The sequence below is a fragment of the Gavia stellata genome, chromosome 7 (genome assembly GCF_030936135.1).
Source record: "Gavia stellata isolate bGavSte3 chromosome 7, bGavSte3.hap2, whole genome shotgun sequence".
NCBI lineage: Eukaryota > Metazoa > Chordata > Aves > Gaviiformes > Gaviidae > Gavia > Gavia stellata.
This window is the reverse complement of record NC_082600.1, coordinates 34,017,743-34,033,783: the sequence shown is the minus strand read 5'-3', so window position 1 is coordinate 34,033,783 and position 16,041 is coordinate 34,017,743.

Here is a 16,041-nt window from a genome sequence, read left to right as displayed (position 1 = left end):
TTCTTTATTATTTGTCTTTAGTGCCATATATTGCATTGGTACACCTATGAATGGATTATTATGGAATAAAGTCTTCATCTAGAGAGAACTTTTAAATATATTCTGCTTTAAATGAAATTAATTGTTTTGGATTTAAATTCACAGATTTATAAAAATTATACTGTTTAGTCTAATTCAAAATACCATTTCATTTTCAAATATTGCTTACTTTGTCATTATTTTGACAACACTGAAATAAGTGTTATTTTTTCACTGACATAAAAAAAGAGCACCAGGATTGCTCTCCACATCCCTTTTGCAAACCATTTTTTGGTGCAAGTGTTTCAGAACTGGCAAGAGAATACTAAATTAGTTTGTAAAATTTCAGGACAAAACTGAAACAATTAGACAGAAGCCAGTTTAGGGAACTATATATTACATGCATATATAGATGCAGCCATCTTTTTTCACTACTTTTAAGTTCAGATTTTTATTATAAAAAGTGTATCCTGAGACAGTTGCCTAAGGGAAACGAACATTCCTTCAAAATGGTAATCTAAGTAATTAATATTATCTAAAATAAAATAAAACAGTTCTTTACAGGGAGAGTTGATCTCCCCACCTAAGAGTGAACAGAAAAGTTTTGGGATAGAATACAGAAAAAGTACAGTTGGGTTTTTGTTTTTTTTTTCTTTTTGCCTGGTGGTTTGGGGTTTTTTTTGTTTATATAAAAAGCCACATGGAACTTATTACACCACTAACAAACAATTTTTTGGAAAAGGATTTTGCACTGATATTTTTTAAAACTTGATGTACTTTTAATTACTCCAGAGATTAAGAGCTACTAAAGAAACCCTTCAATTTGGATGATATTTTCCCAAAGAAGAGTTGAAATGAAGTAAGTAGCACAGAAGAATTATCAGTTACAGCTCATTATACAAAAGTCTTCCTTTCCTGCTCTCAGATGCATTTTACCTCTGAGGTCAGGTGAAAGACCTGTAACAAAGATGGTACATGTATCCCATGCAGATTTATGGAAGGACTCTTCTCATCTCACTGATATTTGATTTTTATTTTCTGTATTTGCTGATGATACAGCATATCTTTTCTTGAATGCTCATCAACATACAGTAGATAACCTCGTGAACCATAAAAGCATTCCACACCACATTCCAAAATTTTGTATCATCCAAAAGCTTAAGTAATAACCCAAATGTCAAGTCCTTGAAATTAATTGATTTATATTTGCTATTCTTTAAGTTTTGATATGAAAATAATTATTCCTTAAGAAAAAGGGTTTTTTAATAAAAGGGTTTTATAATAAAATTCACTGTCAAATAATGTTATTAGATAATTTTAAATATAATAGCCAGAAAAGAAATTTCAAATATGTTCGAAATCACACGTTAAAGTCAAGCCCTATGAAAATCTAAATTGTTTTAATGTAACCACAGACTAACCATTTCTTTCTGAAGTGATTATTTTTTCTTAGCTGTTTTTAAACTGTTTTTCAAGCCAGGGCCGTCATAGCTGCCTTTAACTACACTGTATGATCTAGAAAAGCCTTTGGAAAGGCTGTGCAGTGCAGCATAGATGACAGACATCTGTACCCTTTCAGTAAACGTAAGGCTAAATGTTTCTATAAATTAATTATTATATTCAAGCTAACCACAAGTAATTTGTTTTCAGTTTTGCATAATTCAAAGCTTCTGTATGTTGGCAAACTCAGAGGGTCAAACAGAGACACACATAATTTAAAAAGCTTACTTAAACTGGAAAAAAAAATCTAGCAAATGTTAGAAAGGGACATGGAGGGACATGTTTAGTCACTGTGTGACTTCCTCTGTGTGCGTATATATGTATGGGCATATGCATATGCACAGGCACACATCCACACACATCATGTTAACATGGATTCTAATAAGTCTTGTTTGTCAGCTTCTTCAGTTAACTTCCCAAATTAAACTTTGGAAAAACACTTTGCTCACACAAAAATTTTTTTTCTGCACCTCAGAAGATCTTCAGAAGATCCTTCCTGTTTAGCTGAGATTCAAGATTTTATGTTTTTACAAAGTAATGTCAGAATAAGTAACTGATGATTTCAGAAAGAGTAATTCCAGAAAGATGACCAAATCAACACACCGACTCTCCTTTATGCTGGAGTCATTATGGGCTCACAGATATGTTCTGGATGACTCCTAGTAAAATCGTCTTAGGATGCTGCATTGTACAACGGACACCTGAAACAAGTAAGTTCTTTTTAATAGACAGAGCTACCTACAGCCAGAAAGCAAATACTTGCCGTTTAGGATATGTTTTCCAATGTTTTTTGGGAGAGTGTTTGAGGTTGATGTACTGAAAGATTTCTTTGGATTTATTCAGAAATTCAATCTTCCATATAGTTCTGGCTTAGGCTCCTTCTTATTGGACAGGTTAGGTTTGACTCCTTCAGTCAAAGGAGATTTGGTCAAAATCTCCACCAGTTGGTAGGACCGGGCTTTCTTCCCCTTCCACCTCAAAATCAGTCAATTTTTGTCTCTTCTCATTATACTGAAAAGCTAAACAAGTGAAAGAATGTATAGATATTTTATTTGGAAGTGTGTTCTGCAAATTTGTGATCTGGTCCCATTGTGTTAATGCAGATAGGAGCTATACATTAACAGAGAGAAATGCAGAAAGTTTACATTTGTTCACACTCACATTAAGTTTTGCTTTTCAAAGGAGGACAAATACGTTTTCTTCGGTGAACAAATAGGGTAAAAAGAAATCAAGAGATATGTCATTGGTTTTGTTCATTTACTTACACAATTTTTTTACCCTTAATTATTTCTGATAATTTTGCAATGTAATCTAGTAAATGGTTTGTAATCGGATTGAAATCTTTGTACTAGAGCATTCTGTTCTGTCTTTGCTGAAAGGTGAGGTAGTATCTTCTGTGTCTAAAACTGATCAATCTCCATAACAGCAATATTACCTACACAGGTGGATGTCAGTGAAACATAGGTTAGGTAGTTTCAGAAGCAAAATTATTTTTGCCTTCTCCTGTCGCACCAATGAAAATGACATCACCAATGTTGTTAAGTAGTTTTCTGCATAAACATTAAGATGTCTCAAACATCTCAGTTTAGTCATTTACTTCAACCAAGCTGATTGCTTATGCCTCTGAAGTCTTCACACTTGTTCTGCTGGGATTCTTCCTGTTGTCTCATGCTTCCCTTGGAACAGTGTTTCACCATGTTCTTTCTCCCTCTGTCCTTTAGATTCCCATTATTGACTCCTTCAATATCCCTTTCTGCTACATCTGAGCCCCAGTTTTCCGGTTTTCACTTTTGACCAAATCTCTTTCCTTCATGCAATTTTTTACCCTCTTATATAACCTTCCTTGAAGTGAAAAAATGATACAAGAATTGCCTTTTAAACATGAATGAAGCAGTATCAACCACTGTGCTGTCCAAAGCAGAGAAATTAATTGATTTGGGGAAATTAAATATTGATACTGTGCTCTCAGGGCCAGCACAAAACTAGGCAATTTTGCAAATTTTGCATGGCCCTCTGAGAGCTAGTGTGAAAAGATATTAAAGTATAAGTAGGACAAGTGTTTAAAAGAGAGGAGCCTGTAGCTGCCACACCAGGATTTTAGCTACAAGTTCTTGTGAACATTCTTGCACACCTCCACAGAATGTGAAATGATAAAGAGCAGAGCGACTTTTGCACCATCTTTACTCAGCCAGAAATACAGACAACTTGATTCTATTTGAGTATGTGTAATGGTACCTGCATGAAGCAAATGTGGAATTGCATGAGAATGTCATTTAAAGTTGGTCCTCAACTTGAGTCAAACCAAAGGAGTTCCCTTCATAAGCTGCATAAGTAGCTAAAGGGTACAAAATTCTGAATCAGTCATCAGTCAGAGAAAGTACTTCTATAAACAGTTTTGTTTTCTTAGACACTATAAGGCTGAATTTTAACTTTAATACTAGCAATATTTCTGTACTTTGAGTTATGAAATAATGAATAGCTAGAAAATACAAATGTTTATTTTAAAGGTACTCTTCAATTTATTGGCTATGATTTAAGTTAGGCACTAGCTTTTACATCAAAAAATGAAGAGCTTCTTACTTTAGTGGCTATTTTTTAGATGAAAAAATCCGGGCCACATCCCCTATTATACATTTGAAGAACACTTAGGTCAGTTACATATACATCTCCACAGAACAGTAAAATTTCATCCACTCTGTGTGTCTGTGTGTGTGCGCATGAGCACATGCAGGCACAGAAAAGGCCAGGTCACCAAGCTCTTACAGTCTAGACACTCTTATTTGTATTAGGAAGGGACACGTTGAAAAGTAGGCCATAAGCTGATCATTCAAGGTCATAGATTTGGAACAGCCTTGGCAGTGGTGCATGATGCTCAGCAAGACTGCTTTTCCTAACCTTGATTTTGTGTCAAATTCAGAAGCATACTTTCTACTTACACTAGTGAAAATATCTCGTATATGTTTCTAAAACAGGACTGATGTAAAAAACAGCACTGCAATTTGTATCTACTAAAGAAAGGTTTCTTTGCTTTCTTAAGAGACTATAATGAACCCACTTAATCAGCTCACTAATTTAGCATCAGTGTTCACTTAGCACAATTTGAGAACAGAAAAGTTCTCTCCTATTATTCTTCTTCTGTATTCTTACTTTCTTACACTTCTCTCTGTGAGTAAAACTCATTTGCATACTGGTATGAAAGAGACAATATGTTACAACAATAGAAGAGAATATAAGTTCATGGAACTGTAAATTTGGTTCTGTAATCTTAAAGAAATGCACTCTGAAGCAAAAGCATAATCTTTTATACATGTTTTTGATTTTGAATAAGCTGCATTTTTCAGAAGCTTAAATTGCTGAATTAAAACTTTTTTCAATAGTATTTTTATATTATCAATTCTCTATTATCATTCTGTGTTAACTTTCTCTAGTCTCTTCAAGCCTATTTCTGGCTTTTTATTACTAACTATATTTATTCTTTTCAATATAAAAACAACTTCAGCAAATGCATAATTTTATGAAACTGGCTGTATTTATTGTTCCTACTTCTAGTCAGCTACTAGTTCTTGAGCCTTTTATTGTTATTTATTTTAAAATGGGTTTTCTGATGACTTACAAGCATGTCCTGAAGCTATGATCTGTAGCTCAAATTGCAAGACAGCTTTTCGTTCTCTGTACTTCTTAAATCTTTCTCCTTCCCAGACTCTGAATATTTTTTTCATTTTTAAAAGCCTTCTGTTTATTGCTTCAACTAATCTTTAGATCTCTTCTTAACCTCATTGCCCACTATTGCCCTTTTCTACATTTAGATTTAACCAGCATGTCAGTTACAGTCTTTCCAGAAGGTTTCTTATGAAAAAAAAAAAAAAAAAGAAAAAAAAATCCACGTTTTTATGGTACTCATGATATCACAGCTTTTCTCAAGTTCTGTGTCCTGAAAAATCTATACTCTTCCTGTTTCTATAGGAAATATCAATAGAAGTGGAGAAAAGACAGGAAAGATTTTTTTGTTTTTGAAGAATGTCCCTCCCTTCAAAGTAAACTCAGGAATATCTTTGAGCGTACTCCCTACATCCCTATCACTTCTGATACAGTTTGGAGAGAAAGGTAAGTCACAAATGGCAAATGGGTCTAAGCCTCACACACAAAGACTGAAGTGCCTGAAAGAAGTTTGAGAGGAGTTAATAATAGTGGAACAGATGCATCTGAGAGGATAGAAGAAAATATAAATGAATCCTTAAGTTTTAGACTAGGACTAATTATGCCCATCTTCTGCGTGTCAGTCATTGCTGGAGTTACATTTTTGGTCGTTCTAAAGTGTCGTACTCTAGGCAGTCTTCAATGTTTTCAGTAAACTCATCTTTGCTTGTATTACCTACATTTAGGTACAGGTTTTCATTTTTGGCATTGACTAAAAGCAAGCAGAAAGCCATTGTGCAGTTTTGGTTGACTTTTAAAACTTGAATCTAAAACAAATATTGAAATTAGCATTCTAGAGTGTCTCTGATGAATATTGTCCATATTAACATTAACTTGTTTGGCACATTTTTCAGATACACCCAAGCCTTTTTGAATTTCTCTTGACATTTTTCTAAGATATCACTGCTATATCATCTAGTGGTGGCTCAACCTCATCCACCTTCAATTCTGCAAAAGTGAACTTTAAAGCCTGGAGCTGTAAACTCATTGCCCTCATTTGATCACTTCTGTCACCCAGATCACAATGTATAATCTCAAAATTGTGGCTTCCTTTCTTTAGCCATCTCCTTTACCTTGCTAGCAGGTATGACAAACCCACATCCTTAATTAACCATCAACAATTTACTCACTTTTCATAACCTGAATGTTTTTTATTTACTACAAAGGAACAACATTTTGTACTGATGATGCTGGAAGATGTGCTGGAATTTATTAGTCAATAATACTAATTTTGTATGCAAGAAGGAGCATGGTTCTCAGCTCTTGGGCTGTAGAAACCTCTCAAACAGCCAAATCAGTGTAGCTCAACTGAAAAAAGAAGTAGAAATTTACATTTGGAACAGGAGGACATGGGCCAGTTCATTGGGAGTCAGAGCTAGTCCTCTTCCAAAATGCAGAAAGAGTATTATGAGCAGATGGTGCTATAGCTGCATTTGGGTAATAAAACACGGAGTTGCATAACCCATCTTTATTCTTATGCTTTAAACAACCATTTCCACTACCCTTGTGAATCATCCCACTTGAAAGTCTCTTGAGCCCCTGTATTTCATCACTGATTTTCTGGCCTGCTTCCCTCAGCCTGCCTCATTTTTTAATTTGCTCAGTGCACTTACTTGAGTTCGTTCGTTAGACAGTCAAAGAAAAAATCCTTCAGAGGGATTAGTAATAAGCCTTAAGGTTGTGTCAAGCAAGCTTATGGTAAAAGGATTTCTTAAACATACCATGCATTAGTGAAAGTGATTGGCTAAAAAGGTGTGTACTTTCTACCTGTTGCCTGCTTCTCCTCTTCCTGCACGTCCTCAGCCAGTAAGCACAGTTGTTTATCTGGCATCTACAAAGCAGGCAGATGAAGTGTTCAGATGCACAAATTCTTAGTGATAGGTTCTAATGCATTGCAAGGTAAAAAGATATTAGAAACAGGAGAAAGAATTTCCCCTCCCATCGTTCCCTGCCACAGTGTATACTGTTAAAAATATGAGAGTTGCAGCTAAGGAAGACTAGTGCTATTTTGGTATGCCTACTTTTGAGCAGCTTTATCTCACTGAAGTATCGTGGTCCTGCAGGTGCCATTGTGGCAGTCTTTGTTCATATCATGTGCACACTTGCTTGTTTCTAATCTGTGCTTATAATTCTAAGGCACACTGAAGCTAAGTTTATATACCATGTTAATAATCACGTATTCATTACAAATGCATTATAGTTGCAACTGACTTCCCTGATTTTTGAAAACACTGAATAATCATGAAAAACTGTTCTCAATTAAACAGCAAAAATCCAAAGACTCAAAATTAAGGTTCAGTTTCTGACATGTGTAATGGGTCTCCCCAGAACACAGCTACTCCACTCTTTGGCTTAGAGTGTTCACATGTTTAGCATAAAGTACATATCATGATAAATAACATTGCATCCTTGGACAATTTCTACGTGTCAGCAAGCAGTTCTAGCCAGGGTGCCCATATCTGACTTTTGAAAGGGAAGAATGTGTGTTTACAACTGCCAGTCACTCTGACTGGCATCAGCAAACATTTTACCGTTAGAAATTATGGTTTTAAAATATAGGGCAATAAGGAAAGTTGAGGCACATCCTCAACACAGCTATAGATGTTGTTTCCCAGCGCTGCCACATTTGATTATCAGGTAAGACTGGGCTCCGGTTCTGCTTATCCATGTATAACCAGGACCTTGAATTTCCAAGTCCCCCTTAAAAACTTTAAACTACTTATAACAGAACTTCAAAGGAGACCTATAGCAGCGGTCAGCAAGAACTGTGTGAAACTTGTAAGAAACAAAAGTAATTTCTACACATACCTGAAAAATGATAAAGTTGTAATAAAGCTGGCTACAAAGATGGCAAGAGGATGGAAGAGGGAGAAGAATAGGTTGAAGTTTTGAAACAGAGAAGAGAGAGATAAAAAGACCATCACAACAGAGTCAGCAAACCTAAGCCAGTCTAGCCAGACCTGTTCTGTTTGGAATTAATAACTAAGAATTCTGAAAGGGAGAGGAAGAAAGAGAGAAGGCTATATAACCTCTTGGTTTGGGTATCTGCTGGGGTTATGGTGGACTTAGATGAATTTCACAGGTCAGATGAAGCAGTGTCCTATCATCTTAACTGTTAAAGATATCTGTTGGGTTTGATCATTCTAGACCTGATAAGGTCCCTGTTAAGCCTTGCAGCTTTCTACAACATAGCAATTATTTCCTATGAGAACTTTTTTGTAATACAGTTGATGACTTGGTGTAGATATGAACCTAGGTGTATAGGTAAAGCCACAGTCCTGGAAAGGGCCTTTATGCAGCTCTGTAAAGGGACCACAATGATCCTTGTAGTATTATTTTTGCAGGTGCTAAAAGAATTAGTCTGAATGGCTGGAGATGAACTGTAGCAGCAACTGCAGCAGAAGCTTCAGCAGCTTCCCATGGTTATTCACAGGTCTGAATTGCATTTAACCAAAGTTTAATTTCATTGTCTGTGAAGGATTTCTTTCTTTCAGAAGAGGAGTTGCATTGAAAGGAGACAGAATTCTGAAAAAGATGATTGGCATTAGTTACATTCAGTCTCATGATACTATGGTTGATTCCAGTAGGGATCCCAGTCTAAGTCCCAAAATAAATATGAATTTGGATCTAGAGACAGTTTAAATCACAGCCTCAGCTATGCCTAGTGAGAACAGCCGAACAATAGGAGATATCGATTAGGGTAAACATTTTTCTCTCTTGTGAGACTATGAATAAAAATTTGAATGGGGCCTTATGGTCAAATGATTTATTCATTGGTAGTATATTATTTAGATCACTGAGAAATGTGTGATTTTAATTATTGAGAAATGGAAGTCTTTTGTGAGGACAGTGAATGGGGAGCATTTTTTAAAAGTCCTTCATGTACAGGCTGATGGCGATTGCTTCCTAGGTAGAAATAGCAACTTTCATTCACAGAACTAAAAGCTGCCACTGCAGTATCTCAGGTGAAAATCTTTCTAGAACGCTTCAGTTCTGGTGAAAAGCCAGGAGTTTCTTGGCTTTTTGCTGTGAGTACAGAAATGCTTCCACAGTTCTATTACTCTGCAAGAGACTTCACTCAGACAAAATAACAGAAAATGTTAACTTACGAAACAGACTGTCACAGCTGCAGTTGTTTTTTAAAAACATGTCAGTGCTGAACAACTTGATCTAATTCTGATCTAATTCAGAAAGAGTCAAAGACTGCAGAAACATTTGGCTGCTACTAGTTTAAAATGGCACCACCATAAAATGTCATGTACATGTTAGTCTTCTAAGCATAGATTTCTTGTTGTTGACTTCATTGCACTGAAAATGAGCTTGAATTCTTTTTATCGGTATCATAATAGGTGACATATATCCCTATGTTAGTCTATTTTTTTTAACTATACATTTGTAAATCTTGCATAGATATATTAGATACAGGTAATGGCTATTTCAACTGTTTTGCTGTCTTTAATGTGCTTCTTAGACTATTCCTAACCATGCAGAAGCTAGCGACATTGACTCCGGTGATACAGAACAGGCAAAAAGCAGCTAGGAGGTGCCTAAGGATCTATCCCTGTATGTCTAACTGCTTACTTATCTGACTAGTTTTCCATGACTGTCTCTCTTAAACATAGTAAAATGTTGAAGACTATTTATTTGCACCTATATGATACTGATTGCTACTTCTGCATAAAATTTTCATAAGAAGCTCATAGTCCCCACACTTGGTGCTGCTGTTCTGAGTCGCATGAAAGTAAGAACTGTGTTTAGAGAGAAGGATGTAGCTGAAGGCAGAAATGATCAGAAAGGTGGTGCTTTGCAAGTGATTTGATGGTGAACATCACACAGTCTTGCTTTGAGAACTGGATTGTTCTGGATACCCCAAGAAAAAAATAATGGAAAAATGAAAAGCTGGAAAATCAAGTAAAGTAAAGCAAAAAAGTTTCACATATATTCTACTTTACCCTCAAGCCACCTAATAACCTCCATTATGCTGAGAGAAACAGGAACAAGTACATCCATGTCAAATAAACATTCCCAGGTGTCAGCACTGATGATCTTCTCTAGTTACTTCAAGGCATCCCAGTTATTCATGGTAACAGAGGCAATGGGAGAGGTCCAAAGCATCTCTGAGTACTGCCATGTCACAACTCTCCCGAAAATTTTAGTTCCCTCATTAAGGCAATGTCATTACCACGACCTGCTCACAAGCCTGACTGATTGATTGATCGAAATTTCTTTAACAATGCACAGCGCTGCAGACAGGATCATGTTATCCAAGCCCACCTCAGCTTTTTCCAGGGCGTTAGCTGAGAAAGGTAGATTTGAAGGCAAACAGAAATCTAAGAGAATGCCTAAAGAAAATTAAAGCTTACAAACTATACAGTAATTATTGTTACACAAAGTTAACTTTATGACCTAATGTAAAAAAGAGCAGCAACAGAGGCTGCTAAGGTGCAAAGCATCTCATCATTCACTGCATTTGTACTTAAGTATCAGAACCAGTGCTGCAGTCTGTATGCTGGGCTTTCTCATGCATATAGATAGCCTCTGGAACTAATACGAGGCCATACATGTTTTTTTGCTTATTATTAAAGGGCATGAATTCTTTTGTAGGGCAAAGCTAGTACATTTACTCAGTCTGCTACGTAAATTGTCCCAGGATCCCAATTTGACGTACTCCGGTGGAAAGTGATTAGGGTCAGAGGACTTAAGCTGTATTCTAACACATATTAGATTTAAATAATCCTGTCTCATCTCTTCTGGCTCCTATCCAGTTTATTTTAACATGTTTTGCTGAGTGAGTTGATTTGTAAGGTTTAACCAAGTTTTAACAGCATCTAGTGACGTTTTACTAGCAAGTAGACAAACCCCACCAATTCAGGCTGTGAAGTGCATCAGTGTTCAATTTTTCTAAGATGTCACAGGAGCCTGAATTTGCCAGAGGAAACTAAGGAAACATGGTTTGCCAGAGTATGTATCTCAGGCTTTCAAATTATACGTATGCATGGGCCATTATAGCTCCATGTAGAAGCTGGAGTTATATTTTGCCTTTCCTGTGCACCAGCTACTGATGGCAGCTAGTGCTAAGTGAGAAATTTGCAGAAACCTATGAAAAAAAGCACCACGTGCATACTGCAGTCTGTTTTTCTTTGTATTTTTAACAGCAGTCTCACAGGATGTGTCAGGGCTCCATGTCTAGTCCTTGCAGACTCCCCAGAAAATATGAAGGGAAGATTTTGCCTCTCTTTCTCTCCCTTTCCTTTCTCTAGCCATACGTTGTTCAGCTATTTGAAAACAGTGCATAAATCTAATCTGAGGGAAATGTCTTTATATGTTAATTAGATTAGAAGAAAATAAACTAGAATAATATATGAACAGACAGACCACATGGACATAATCTGTTTTAAATTATCAGCTTAATGAAATAAAATTCAAACAGGCATGAAAATACTATCGCCATACATTTAAATTGGATCTCTGGAAATAGTTGATTCTGTTTTTCCCCTTTCTTTCTCACAAGTCTTCATTCTTGTGACAGTAGTCAGTTATAATGCAAAAAGTTTTTTCCTTGAAACTCATCCTAGGCCGTCTCACTTGAATGAGCCTGCAAACCACTGAAAACCTTTGCTCAGAACTTAAGACAATGAAACAGAAACTTACGCAGCGTTTGATAGGATTGGTCCTTGACATAGAAGATGGCCTCTGGGTTGGACACTGTATATTCTTATCAGCTCCAGGTACTAGAAATAGTTTTACTGAATGTCATTCCAGAGTCCACAGTGAACATTTGCACCCATTCATTTCTTAATATGGTACTATATCAAAATAATTACCTTGGAAGAAGGTGAAATGTTCTTTTTTCCAATGGAAATGGAATGCAAATGTACACAATGCACTCAAATTTTCTATCAGCTCCAGACGAGGTAAAAGCTTGAAGAAGTGATTAGGCACAGATTGGTGAAAAGGCAAACCAGACTGGAGTAATGCATTTTCAAGGAGCTGAGGTGGCTGCTAAGGCCTGTTGGCATAACTCAGCATCATAAACAGAGGCTAGAGGATGGCATATTTTGTGTTAACTGAAGTACTTAAATACCTCTTCTACTAGTCATGGCATTAGGTAGGAAACTAGCACAATGTAAACTCTATTACTGTAAGCATTGAAAACTTAAACAAAGGAGTTATTGACTCAGACATTCTGAAAAACTCTTTATTTGTTCCACACAGTATGCAATAAATCAAGTTTAAAGATATTCAGATCCATATACATGTTAACCCAAACGACTGGAATTCAACACCCTTCTTTTAAACTAGTAATTTGTCAGAAACATCTAACTTTACCACTGTTTTCAGTACATAAGCTGTTATCTTGACAAATCGGGATAAGAAATGCAAGGCTGTTTTCTTGTAATACTAACAAGGCCATTTATGTAGAGGAAAAAGGGAGATAACATATTAAGAAGGGAAACCACTGAGTACAGACTTCTCAAGCAATGAGTCAATCCTTTAGACTGGGATATAATATCAAACTGCACTGGGACAACCACGAATTCGTGAGGTTATGCTTCTTTGCATCTGTAAATAAACAGATACTTAAAAAATATGTTTAATGCTTTCAAAAAATGATTCAGCAAAGAAAAAGAGCAGTGCAGTGAGATAAAAAGATGATTTATCCCATGGCCAGTGTGCTTCAAATTGACCAAAGAAAGTAATCTAATCAGACTTTATTAAACTGATTCTGCAGTACATCCCCGATGCCTGGAAGCATTGTCTGAGCTGGTCTGCAGTCTAATCCTACTTTAGGAGGCTTGCCAACTATTTAGCCTTTTCGAAGTAGAAACACGGCCACATGCAACTTAATTATTGCAAACTGTTTTAATTAGAAAAAAATGTGAACTTTTGATGATGCCTGACTTCTGAAAGAAGCTACATTCGAGACAGCAGTATTTAAACAACTCTGAACAAGCACATCCATTTTATTCAGAGCCAGCTATAGCAGATATTGTAGGCTCACAAACCAGCCTAAAGAGCTGCTGCCAGGTTATATAATCTTTAAGCACTCATCCAAGGCAGCCCTAAAGGCAAGCACAGAGGGGAGAACTGCTAAGGGGTTGGTTTTGCTTCAGCCATTTCCCCCATTGCATGACAATCACTGCCCCATAAGCTGGCAGTATTGACAGTTGCAGTTTCAGACTCATATTGAAAAGGAAGCTCCATTTGTGTGACAGAGAGTTCCCCACAGATTGTCAAAAAAACCACACTAAAAAAATAAGGGCAGGCTATTGTCAGTCCTTGCTTGCATGTCCAGATGTTTAAGTTTGCTCTCCCCATCCTTTGTTTGCCTCGTTAAATCTCAGTAAGTTCCCATCTCTCATGGCAAAAAGATTACATAGAGAAACCCCTTTTTTTCCACAGAGCTGAGGCAGTACAAAGAAAAGAGTTTATGATGTTAAATGAAAAAATGAAATCACTACATTTCATGCACATGAATCCATTCCAGGAGGTACCGCATTTCCTTGGTGTACTGATTTTGGCTTGGGTAGAGTTAATTTTCTTCACAGCAGCTGGTATGGTACTATGTTTTGGATTTGTGACCAAAACAGTGTTGATAATACAGCAGTGTTTTAGCTATTGCTGAACAGTGCTTGCACAGTGTCAAGGCCTTCTCTGCCTCTCACACTGTTGCACCAGCAAGTAGGATGGGGGTGCACAAGAAACTGGCAGGGGACACAGCTGGGACAGCTGAACCCAAATGACCAAAGGGGTATCCCATACTATATGGTGTGCTCAGTAATAAAAAGCTGGGGAAAGAAGTAGGAAAGGAGGCATATTTGGGGTTACAGCATTTGTCTTCCCAAGTAATTGTTATACATGATGAAGCCCTGCTTTCTTGGAAATGGCTAAACACCTGCCTGCCGGTGGGAAGTAGTGAATTAATTCCTTACTTTGCTTTGCTTGTGTGCACAGCTTTTGCTGTGCTGTCTTTATCTCAACAAGCAAGTTTTCTCACTTTTACCCTCCCGATTCTCTCCCGCATCCCACTGTGGAGAGTGAGCGGCTGTGTGGAGCTGAGCTGCCTACAGGGGTTAACCCACAATGCTTGGACACAGTATCTTACACTGTTTTACTGAGGATGGTGCAACTGTTCTCTGTGCTGTCTTCCCTGACACGAGAAGAATATAGCACTTTTTAAGGTAAAAATATGAGAAAATCCCAACTTGCTGATCACACCCTTCAAGAAATTGCTCTCTCCTTTGTATTTTGCCTGCAGTAATGCCATTGTGCAATATTACAAGTTCCACTTAGTTAATCAGTTCTGTGTTCTTTAATCTACCAACACACATTATTCCTCCTATTGTCTCCTTCAGATGCGTGTTCTCTCACCCTGCGCTCTGCAAGACCATCCACTCCCTCCTTTTCTGTTTCCAGCTTGAATGCTTCTGCAGAAAGTCTTGGATCTACCTATATTTCTTCCTCTCTCTCCTGGTGAAGCAGTACTACTTGTCTAATTCCACTGACGTGTGCCCATGTCTTAAATTGCTGACTCTGTATCCTATCCTTCTTCTACATCCATCTTCTGTTTGTTCATGACCTTCTGCCCTTCAAGAAACAAGTTGGTCATTCTTTTAAAACTGCCAAAGTCTATCAGGACTCAAATATTGGTTTCTTATTGCCTTCCTTTCTTGCCTCAATCAGGCAGGTAAGATATGTGTATGTGCAAACATGCAAGTCTTGAGTTTTCAGGGTACATATGATGCAGAGCTCTGTGGAAGGAAGGAGAAGAACAAGTCTCTACCATCAAATTAATAATACCTTACACATGACATACTACCAGCTCTTCTGCATGTTGCTTATGAGTTTACCATGAGGTTTCTGGTAAGGCTATACAGCAGTGCACAAAGACAGTGCATAAATACAAAAATTGACCACATTCAGTATAACTGGAGGGATTGGGATCAGCAGCAAAATATGTGTTCGTTGTTTCCCAGTGCCACATTGAAGTATTGAGTAAAGGTTCTACATGAAGAGATATGAAAAGTAAAGAAAGATGCAAAGTAGGATTAACTCTATAGCATTACTGTTTGCAACTCAGGTACCTCAAGCAATAATAAAGGTTTTCTAGAAATATTTAGCTTTCCTGGCTTTTCCTTGCCAATTACACTTCTCATTCTTTCTCTGTGATTTCTCTTCATACCTTCCAGAAAAAGTTTCCAGAATTTTCCATTTCCTTTTGTGATGGTGTCTTAAATGCTGGCATTCCCCTTACTCTGGCCTTCTTAAGACACACATAATTCTCTCCACTTCTTGTCATATATACCCAAATCATCCACTTTTCTAGTACAATTACCATTCCACTTCCCATTCTAGCTTACTCCACTAGCTTATTGTTGTCCACTGCTCACCTATCTCTTCATGTTGCAGGTTCCTTCTATATTCCCATTGTCTTTACAAAGATGCTTTTTCATCTGACTGGTTCTTTCTATTGCTCCAGGGAAAAAAAAAACCAACATCTTAGTGTTGCCTTATATTAGTGAAAATCCTGTCTTCAATTACAGCAGTATAGCCTAAGGATAAATGGGGTTGGGGTACTGTCCCTCACATGAACCTTGTGAGCCATGCGAAAAGAGTGTGTGCCTGTGTTCAGAGATGTGATAAGAGTGGAAATCCTACATTGAATCAACTGGCCTTAATAATTCCCATCTATCTTAGTCCTAGTGCTGGCAATACTTGTGGTGTTCACAGAACACTGCAGCACTACGGTTCCTCTCAGTCCACTCACTCAGGCAAGAAATAGGTTGGAAAATTTTTTCACTGGAGTTCTAGGACTTGCAGTGCTCT